The sequence below is a fragment of the Cryptomeria japonica genome, chromosome 11 (assembly GCF_030272615.1).
Source record: "Cryptomeria japonica chromosome 11, Sugi_1.0, whole genome shotgun sequence".
In the NCBI taxonomy this organism is placed as follows: domain Eukaryota; kingdom Viridiplantae; phylum Streptophyta; class Pinopsida; order Cupressales; family Cupressaceae; genus Cryptomeria; species Cryptomeria japonica.
The window spans coordinates 724773798-724783861 of record NC_081415.1 but is presented as its reverse complement, the minus strand read 5'-3'; positions in this window follow the sequence as shown (position 1 = coordinate 724783861).

The following is a 10064-nucleotide window of genomic DNA, read 5'->3' as shown; positions in this document are numbered from 1 at the left end:
TATACCTCATTTCCCAAGCTAACCTCCAAAAGGATGGTAGAGGAGTTTGGTTGATCATTATTCTCATCAGGAGGTGCAGATGTTGTTGTGGCATGGAATTACTCGATAATCTCTAGTAGTATCACTGTGTTGGAACACTGTTGAGTCTCCTTATTGTGTTTTGTTACTTCAATCACTTCGATTGATGAGACACTGAGAGGGGGTGAAGGAATGATAAGCAGAGGAATGATAGTCTTCTATTTCTTCTTCACCTCCTCAATCTTCTTCCCTCTGGCCTTGACTTCTCCTGACGTGTTCTTCCTTCTCTTGGGAGCTTGACTCTTTTCATCTGCATGAATCCTGACAATACTCTGATCATCCTTGGAAGTAGACTCTTTCAATGTCATCCTTTCATAAGTGAAGGGAACACCCATGTCAACTAACTTATTCATTTGTATATCCACCCATAGGCAGGAGAAATTCAAGACCTCTCTCATCAATATATTCAAGTCGATATCTTCTGACTCTAACCAATTAGGCAATAGGATTGCCTTCTTCATTTCACTCTCATACTGTGGATGTGTATGATCTCTATCATCCAATACCTGATCAGGAATGAGGTAAAAGTCCACACTTCCTCATGAAATACACTGACATTCTGGACCACATTCTTCTCTTCACTGCTTGCTCGTCCATTAGGTTAGCCCAATAATCTTCTATGTCAATCTTTTGAGTGAACTTCTCTCTTCTAATCCTTCTGACCTTCTTGTTTGGATCAAATCTTTCTCTCTTCTTGTATGTAGAAAATCGATAGAATGCAAGGTCCTCACTCGCAGTGTTGGCAGCTATGGCGAACTGACAAACCTCTGACGTCTTCCTTGGACAATCTTCTGTGGATTCCGCCTTGCAGCATCCGTGTGATGCACATAGTGAGTGCATCATTCACTCTCTTATAGTCTTCAATTCTATGCATGTTTGGCTGGGGGTAGCATTCATAACTTTGAATTGTCCTTGCCCATTCTCGACTTCACCTTTGCATATTAATCCTATGTATGAAACAAACCGTGCAAGCAGGTACACCAGGTAAGAAGTCATGGAGAATGACTTGGACCGCTCTACATTCCTCAGCTGAAAAATCCATATTGTCACTTATAATCTTGGACCAATTCACTAGCGTTCCTCTAAGACAATCCTGAATGAAGTAGAACATCCATCCATCAAATATTGCCCCCTGCGGCATCCTCATCACTCTGTTGAGTAGGAATATCAAATCACTATATTCCTCCTTAAAATCTATGCACATGAGTGTCTTGGGAGCCTTGGAATGATGAGACCTAGGCTCAATCATCCACTCTTTGTTAATTAAATTCTTGCATACACCCATCTTCTTCGTGTATCTTTCTGCATAATCCTCCTTGGTCACATCCTTCATGTCTACTCCGCATGGAATTCCAAACACCTCTGCAATAGCATCCTCAGCAAGGTAGGCGATGACAATGCCCTTAGGAGTCTTAATCATTCTTGTGAGCGAATCGTAACATCGTGCACATTCCAGGATAAGCTCACTGCACTGTATGGACTGTGGAAATCCAACAACATGGAAAATGTCACTCTTCATAATATTCGCATATGTTGGGGAAGGAACCCGATCTCTGACTCTGAACATCTGACGTTGCATCTGGTCGAAGTCTAGGAAATGCATGTTTGTATCAACGATCTCGTTCCATCTAGATGAAATCTAAGCTCTGGATAAGATCCAGTCTCCAACATCTTCAATAGTTCTTTCCTTTCCTTATATCCTGAATTTGACATCGCACATGTACGAAGCTCGAAGTTAGACTTAGGAAAATAAATAATGTTTTTAATAAAATTCCTGACTTTCTAAAGATTTAGCTAATTTAGAGCACGGAGTTAGAAAAATAATCCATTCACTTGGTAAATTTTAGCAATTAAGTTCAAAGTGTGACAACACTAAGACATGAAAGCCTTGCATAAAATTCATTAAATACCTCCTTATGCTTAGAAAATATGCAAACTAAAATGCAAAGGATTATACCAGATAGATGATGACTAATGAAAGGTGTGAAAGGTTGTGTTTTCACACAATGAATGTCTGAAGACACCTTCTACAGTCAACAATGGAGGTCAACAATTCTGAAGACAACCTGAAAATCAGACTTTTAAAACATGTTGCAATCTTCAAAATGTGCATAATCTTGATAAAAATCAGTTCTAATGATCAAAACAATCATATTCAGGAATGTAAGTATGGTTGGTAAAAAATTAATTTATGAGGACAAGTCTGAAAAATTGAATACTTCAAACTTACCAACACCTTGCAAACTAGTCAAAAATCCCTCAAAATGATGAAAAATGGCTAAGCAATCAGCCCCAAGCAAAATCGTCAAAGTGTGAAGAAGTTGAAGAAATACAACTCCAAAGATCCCAAGAACAACTGCATGCAGATACCTATCACAAAAGAAGAATGGAGGCACATAAAGCAAAAAAGCATAAATGCTCTGAAGAAGAAGATTATCATTCAAAAAGAGAATCAGTTTGAATGAACAAGTACAATACAATCCTTTTACAAGGATAATAGAAACCCTAAAGATATGCAACCCTAAAGGGATAATGTTTATTTAATAATTACAATATTTATTAAATGTCTAAGTTTAGCTTAAGTGTAGAGTTTAATAGACTAATAATAATTATTAGCTAATACAAGATAACTCTACCCCCCCTTAAGATGAACTTAGGAAGTAGCTAAAAAACTAAATGCTACATGATGAAGGCAAATTTGGGTCCTGGCAACAAGGTCTGATGAGGTACCCAATCACAACCAAATCTCTATGAAATGGACAAATAGAGAAAACCACATGGGAAAAAACTCTACTTCAAAAAGAGATGGAAAAACAAGATGAACACCACTGAAGCAGGAAATAGCTGCAAACACTATCAAAGAGTAACTGTTGATCTGAAGAACCTCCACTGAAATAGAACATGACCAGGTAGAGAAGACTGTGATTTGCATGAGTGCCCTTAAATGACACTACTCGAATTAGATGGCAAACAAAGGCAAACAATTGAACTCGACGATACAGATGACATGAGACACCAAAGTCCGAAGAGTTGATCAATCGAACCAAGGAAGCATTAGAACCAATGGGACAAACCTCTCCATAATGATGAAAAGGGAGAGGGACAGGTACATTGAAAAGAATGGGCAACAAGAACTGCATGATGAAGAACCAAGAACATCGAAGGTGCAGAGAAAGTACATAGTGTCGTGGAAGGAACACTCACTTGACACACATCATGAGGCTAATGTCGTGGAAGGAACACTCACGTGACAAAGGTAGATGACAAACAAAAGGCAAACACCAACCCCCCCCCCCCAAATGCACTTCATATGTAGTGCATGTACAATAAGGGACAAGATGTGCAAGATCCCAAGTAAACAATGCATGATGGCACTTCATCTCTGTGCGTTTGCATAAATAAAAAGCTACAATGATAAGAAGACTGGAAACAAAAAGAACAGCCAAAAAACGAGACATCCTACTCAAAGAAAGAGATCCCAGAACCTGAAACATCCAAGATTTTTACTAGTGCTGAAAAACTAAAATTGAATAAAATATTCTTGGAGCAGAATTTGAAAAGAAAACTCATATGGCTGAAAAGTGCATAGAACAAGCTTTCGAACTATATAAAGTTTTCGAAAAACGGAGTTCGGATGCTCAAGTTATGTCTCCTAGAGTACAAAAAGGAACTTTTGGATTTGACAGAAAAAAAACACCATCAAAAAAAAAAATTAGAAGATCAAACCTCTAGATCTAGAGAGAGCTCGGAAAGAGTTTTCCAACGATATAAGGTTTTTGAAAAAGCGCCTTCGTATGACTAAGTTATGGCCAAAAAAAAAACCCCTCTTTTAGGGCATAAAAAGGGTGAAAAAAAATTATTTTTATTTTTGAACGAAAATTTTTTGATGCATTTGCAGGGACAGGGGTACAGATTTTTTGGTCTCGTAAAACGTGCCAATGAAAAAATCATGGCCCAGATGCTCTTGTCACCGAAATAGGTCGAATTATATATCAAAATGACTGGAAACACCCTTCGGAAGCCAACGGTGAGGTTTTGTTTTGTCCAAACTACTCTAATTTTGATTTTTTAATGATTTTTTTGACGAATTTCTCGAAATTCTTGCCAAAAAAAAAGACAAAACCAAAGAAAAAATTTCAGAACCCAAATTTGTCAAAATTTGACAAATTTTATATAGAAATGGGGGTTTTGGGGTGTTCTGAGCTCAACAGTGAGGTTCGTTTGAGCCCAAAATGGTTAGAACCAAAACAGCTACCCCAGATCCAATAAAAAACTCTAAAAAAGCTTGAAACCTTCCTCCAAAAAATCTTCTGAAAAATCAGGAACAAACAGTAGCAGATGTAAGCTCTGATACCATGAAGAAGTTGAGAAAATACAACTTCAAAGATCCCAAGAACACCTGCATGCAAATACCTGTCACAAGAGAAGAATGGAAGCATATAAAGCATAAAAACATAAATGCTCTGAAGAAGAAGATTATCATTCACAAAAGGAATCAATTTGAATGAACGAGTACAATACAATCCTTATAAAAGGACAATAGAAACCTTAAAGATATGCAACCCTAAAGAAACCCTAAAGGGATAATGTGTAAGTTTAGCTTAAGCGTAGAGTTTAATAGACTAATAATTAAATAAACAATTATTAACTAATACAAGATAACTCTAATAAAGTGGTTAAGTGGCTGGAAATGATAATTTCTGAAGACAACCGCCTAACAATGGAGTTTTCAGACTAGCAACAACGATAAAATGATCTAAAAAATGCACAGAAAACTCCATAAAACACCTCCAAATGCACAATGCCTAAGTTGGAATTGGCTGAGCAATAAAAACTTAAGTCTAAAAATTAATGGCAGTCATTAATGGAGGTCAAAATCTGAAGCAAACCTCATATCTGAAACAAAACAGCAGGCTGGAAATGATGGTAGCCACCAACCATGAATGAAAATCACCAAAATGTGGCATCAAATCACTCTCAAAGCAAAATCGAAATTTTCCCAACTATGGCGCCAAACTAAAAATCTGAAAATGTTGTCAATGGCAGCTTGGATCTGCAGTGGCAAGGATGGCAGCAATCTGGAAAATCGCCCAAGTTGGGATTGGATACCCCAAACACAAAAAATTGCCTTAGCAAAAATCGAATTTTTCAAGCTATGGCGCCAAGGTGAAATTCTGAAAAATGTTATTAATGGCAACCTTGATCTACAATAATGGAGGTCTGAACAAGAAGCAAATAATGGAAGAAAATATCGCCCAAGTCTCCAAACATAAAATCACCAACTTTCACCAAAAAATGCCTAATTTGGAAAAATCGTCAAACTTAGCAAAATCAAAATTCTAAAACTGGTCTTTAATGGTAGCCAAGAGGAATAGATCAGCAAGCTGGAAAAAATAGAAGAGGAAATAATCCTCAATCTTCACACTTCACCCAAAACACCTTGCTAAAATTCACCCAACTTGGAGAAAAGTCGCTTTCATGGAGACACCTGGCAGAAATAATAATAAAATAATACTAAGGCTCCTCTCTTATACTTGTTTTCACCTCTCGCTTTCACCACACAAGCAATGTGAGATAAAACACTTCTATAAATACTTGCTTGGTGAAAACCTAACTTGCTTCTAGAAGGTTCAAATATTAAATGATTATTGCAAGTTATTTAAATTTTGCTTTTAAATTTTAAATAATCATTAATAATCATTTAAAAGCAATAAAAAATGGGGCTTATTTATTAAAATATTGCAAATTAAATCCAAATAAGCCTCCAGGGGAAAATCGACTTGGGTTGGGATTGAAAAATCCCTTTAAAAAAATCATTTGTGTCAAAATTTGCCCCATAAGGGAAATTCAACCCTAGCTTGGACAAAAATCCATGCAATAAATTCATCAAAATTGCAGACAAAAGACCTCCCAGGGGAAAATCAATATGAGCTTGGACAAAAATCCAGACAAAAATGCCCTCTACTTGCAAAAAATCACCTCCAGGGGAAATTCGATGGTAGTCTGGATTGAAAAATCCACACTCCAAACTCACTTAACTTGGAAAAAACCTCCCTAGTGGAATTTCGACCTCAGTCTGGATGAAAATCTGAACTCAAAAGTCTTCAAAATATTCCCAGTGGAAAATCGATCTTTGTCTGGATGGAAATCCGGACAAAAATCCTTACAAAATGCTCTCAGGGGAAAATCGATCCTTGTCTAGATGGAAATCCAGACAAAAATCCTCACTTCGTTGTCACAAAAATCCTAGTGGAAAATCGACCCGGGCATAAAATCATCCGCACTTCCATCCAGACAAAAATCTTCATTTAGTTGTCACAAAAATCCTGGTGGAAAATTGACCCAGGCATAGGATCATCCGCACTCTAGTCTGCACTCCTGGTGGAAAATCGATGGTAATCTGAATAAATCTTGACATTTAACCAAATTTTAGCACTTCCATGGGAAAATCGACCCAGGCATGGATAAACAGTGGGGGAAAATAGCAACCAGTATGGATTTCAGGGGAAACCCATGTGTAGTATGGATTTTGAGTGGGGGAATGGGTTGGTTAGCCTGGAATGTGAGGGGAAAAGCACCTCCAGCATGAAATTTGACCCTTTAACCCTTGGAATATGAATTTCCCTTAAGATTTTATCATTTTAACCACTCAAAATCACTTAGAAACATTAAATTTAGACTACACTTAGGCAAATTTTCCAAAAAATTGAGCGAAATGCTAGGAAATATTGGAATAAAGTGTAAAATCAACTTAAATAATACCTTAGGAGCGAGAAAACAACTCTAAAAAGTTTGTGAATACCTTGGCACTTTAAAATCACTGATGCACGCGTTTAAAAACACGTTAACGCTCAATAGGTCTTACAATTAGACAAAACTTAGGATCATTAAAATATCAACGTTTTACAACTTGATCCTATAATTTCAAAAACCCTAGACGGCACTAGGCATGATCAAAACTTCGAGACTCGGACACGAGAAACGCAAAATTGCCCACTAAGCAGCCAAAACGCTAACTTAACAATGTAGAAAGCCGGCAAAGAGGGGGTCCTCATTAGCAATGGGGCGATGTGTGAAAAGGTCACAACAGGAAGTAGTGGAACAAGAAACCTCAAGTAAACCATCTGTTAATTGAAAAAATGGTCCATTATTAATTGATGTACAACTTAATGACCACAAGGTAAAATATGTAATGGTGGATTTAGGAGCAGATCAAAATATAATAACCTACACCACCTGGGAGAAATTAGGTAGACCTAAATTAGTGAAAACTCCTATGAATGGATCTAGAATGATTACATTGGGCACTTGGAAGAATGTGGAAGTAAATATAAAGAGAATAAAATTAATAAATTAACGCATGGACTTTGAAGTGGTCCAAATGAAATAACCTTAAAACACATTTAGGGCTCTACTAGGGCTTAGATGGTTTGTAAATGCAAATGGGATTGTAGATTCTTGGAAAGAAGAAATATCCTTTGTCAACGAAACTAGAATTGTTAGAATCCCTTTGGTTGACCCAAAATACACAACTTATGTCGAAGAGATTGCACATGAACAAATTGGTGAGTATGTAAAGAATATTTATACCATTTCCAACCTCTCCGATGGACAAGAAGAAGAAAATATAAACACTGAAGGTGAACTAGAACTTGAAAGTGAAACTGGGAGTACAAGAAGTGATGAATTACTGGAGGCCTGGATGTAGAATGAACCTGAAATTACATCTCGAAGAGTCTACGACTTCCAGAAAGTATTTTTTGTAGACGAGACCAAAATTAATGAAGAGAACAAACCAAAGAAAAAACACAGTAACATAGATGCAAACTGGTTAGACAACACCATACCAAACCTTGACAATTCTATGTGGATCCTCAAATATACCTTCAAACATACATTACAGATCATAAGACAGTCAAAGTACAAACTAGGGAATATTCAACTTTGCTAGGGCACAAAAACCTAGAAAGGTTCGACATGACATTGGAGAATAAGACAAAAAGGATGCACCATCCATTGTAACTTATTGTAACAACAGTGTAAATTAAATGCTAAAAGCTAGTAGGTGCTAACGACTGGAAAAGACTAGTCATAGCAGCTAATGGGCAAAACACAACAAGGACAAAGAGATAACGGCTACAAAACTTCATATGAATGCTGAAAACAATCATAAAAGGGTTACATGACTTATCTACAAACTTCACTTGCTCTCTTTTAGCTCACGATTCTCATACAACTCGAATTCTCTTGTGCCCTTTAGCTCCATAGCTTGTCCACACAAACCCTAGCATCCAATTCTTTTATTTTAGCTCCATCCATCGACCATGGCTTCACCTACTAATTCCTACCTTGATAGATTTTGCTGCTAAACCTCGCCCTATTCTCTCTATGTTCCCAAACAAAGCTCTACAAACATACCCAGATGGAGCTTTGTCAAAGGTGCTAGGAGATGTTATATACATTTGAGGATATCCAAAGATATATACATGCTCCATTGGAAGAAATTAATCATACCCGCAGCTTTGAGGTACCCTAAGGCTAGCTCCTGGAAAGAAATAATGAATACAAGCAACAATATCAAAGGGTTGCAAAGAAGAAGCTCGATGTCTTCAAAGATTTCCTAGATTTCATACAAGAGCATGAATGGGTCCACTTGGTTCTAAGTAGGCTACTTGCCAACTTCCTGTACTTAGACAAGCCTCACTAAACAACTAAGGAGGTCATTCAAGAAATCACCAGGTTGATGGGAGAAAGAGCCTTACCTCCTAAGAGAAGCATGAAGAATACAGAGGTTGAGAAGTTGATTGGAGCAATGTTTGATAGTTGGTGCTTAGGCATAAAGATTTCAAGCTATGTGATGTTACGAGGAAAGAACTATTGGAGAATGTAGAGTTGGATGAAGAAGACAAACTACCCATTCCGATATGGCACCATATTGATTTGTCTGACATTCTATTTCCTTAGACAGCTAAAGCCAATTTGGTGAAAAGAAGTGGACCTCAAATAAATCGATAGCTGCCCAAATCCTAGATTATGTTAGGGTATTCCCAGACCTTCATGCATACATACAAATATTTGGGGACTATTTTAAATGTTTCAAAAGAAGATGCAAGATAGACACCGACTCTCCCACCAAATTGTACAAAAGTATATTGATAGCATAGACTTTTATGTAGATACAGATTTTGTAATAATGGATGCATTAGAGCCCCGCACTTCATGGATTCCACCCCTACCCTTCAAAGTTTTAGATGAGGATATAGAGGATCCGACAGAGCCCTGCATACAGACTGCAATTTTTTTTTGACTACCTAGCTTAGAAGAACGCAACAGCAAAAGAAGAGAAGAAAAATAATAAGTCAGACACAGTAGAGGCAAAAGAGACCAAGCCAACAGACCAGAGATGTTCCAAAAGATTGCAAACTTCGAAGGCACAACTGGTAGTCATTAAAGCAGAGGGAATCCGGTTGGTTAGGAGGAAGCTGGACACCACCTCGACAAAGATAATAGCACCGAAGGAGGCATTTGAGGCCCTACTCAGCATGAGCTCAGAGAAAAGAATCCAGAGGAAGCAACAAGCAGTTAAACCCCCACCATCCTCATCATCATGATGTAGCGAAGAAGAAGCTCTGGTCTTAGAAGGATCAATCCCCATGGCCATCTCAATCACTGCTCCACCTCCACTCCTTGATGAGGACCACCTATATCAGACCCTTTTTATCCCACAAACTTTCACCAAAACCCTTGCAGATTAACCACACACATCTATCCTTAACAAGCATACCATAGAAAGAGCCCTTATTTATTATATGATAGCCCAGAACTATACCGTTGAGGATTTTATCCAAAATCTCCCCAACCCACTAGCAGCAACAATCAAGAACCGGAGCTCGCGAGCCCAACATGAGGAAGAGAACATAAAGAAGATAGCTATTGATACCATAGCCCCAAACTTGACTCCACCACAGGTGCAGAAGCTAAAGCAG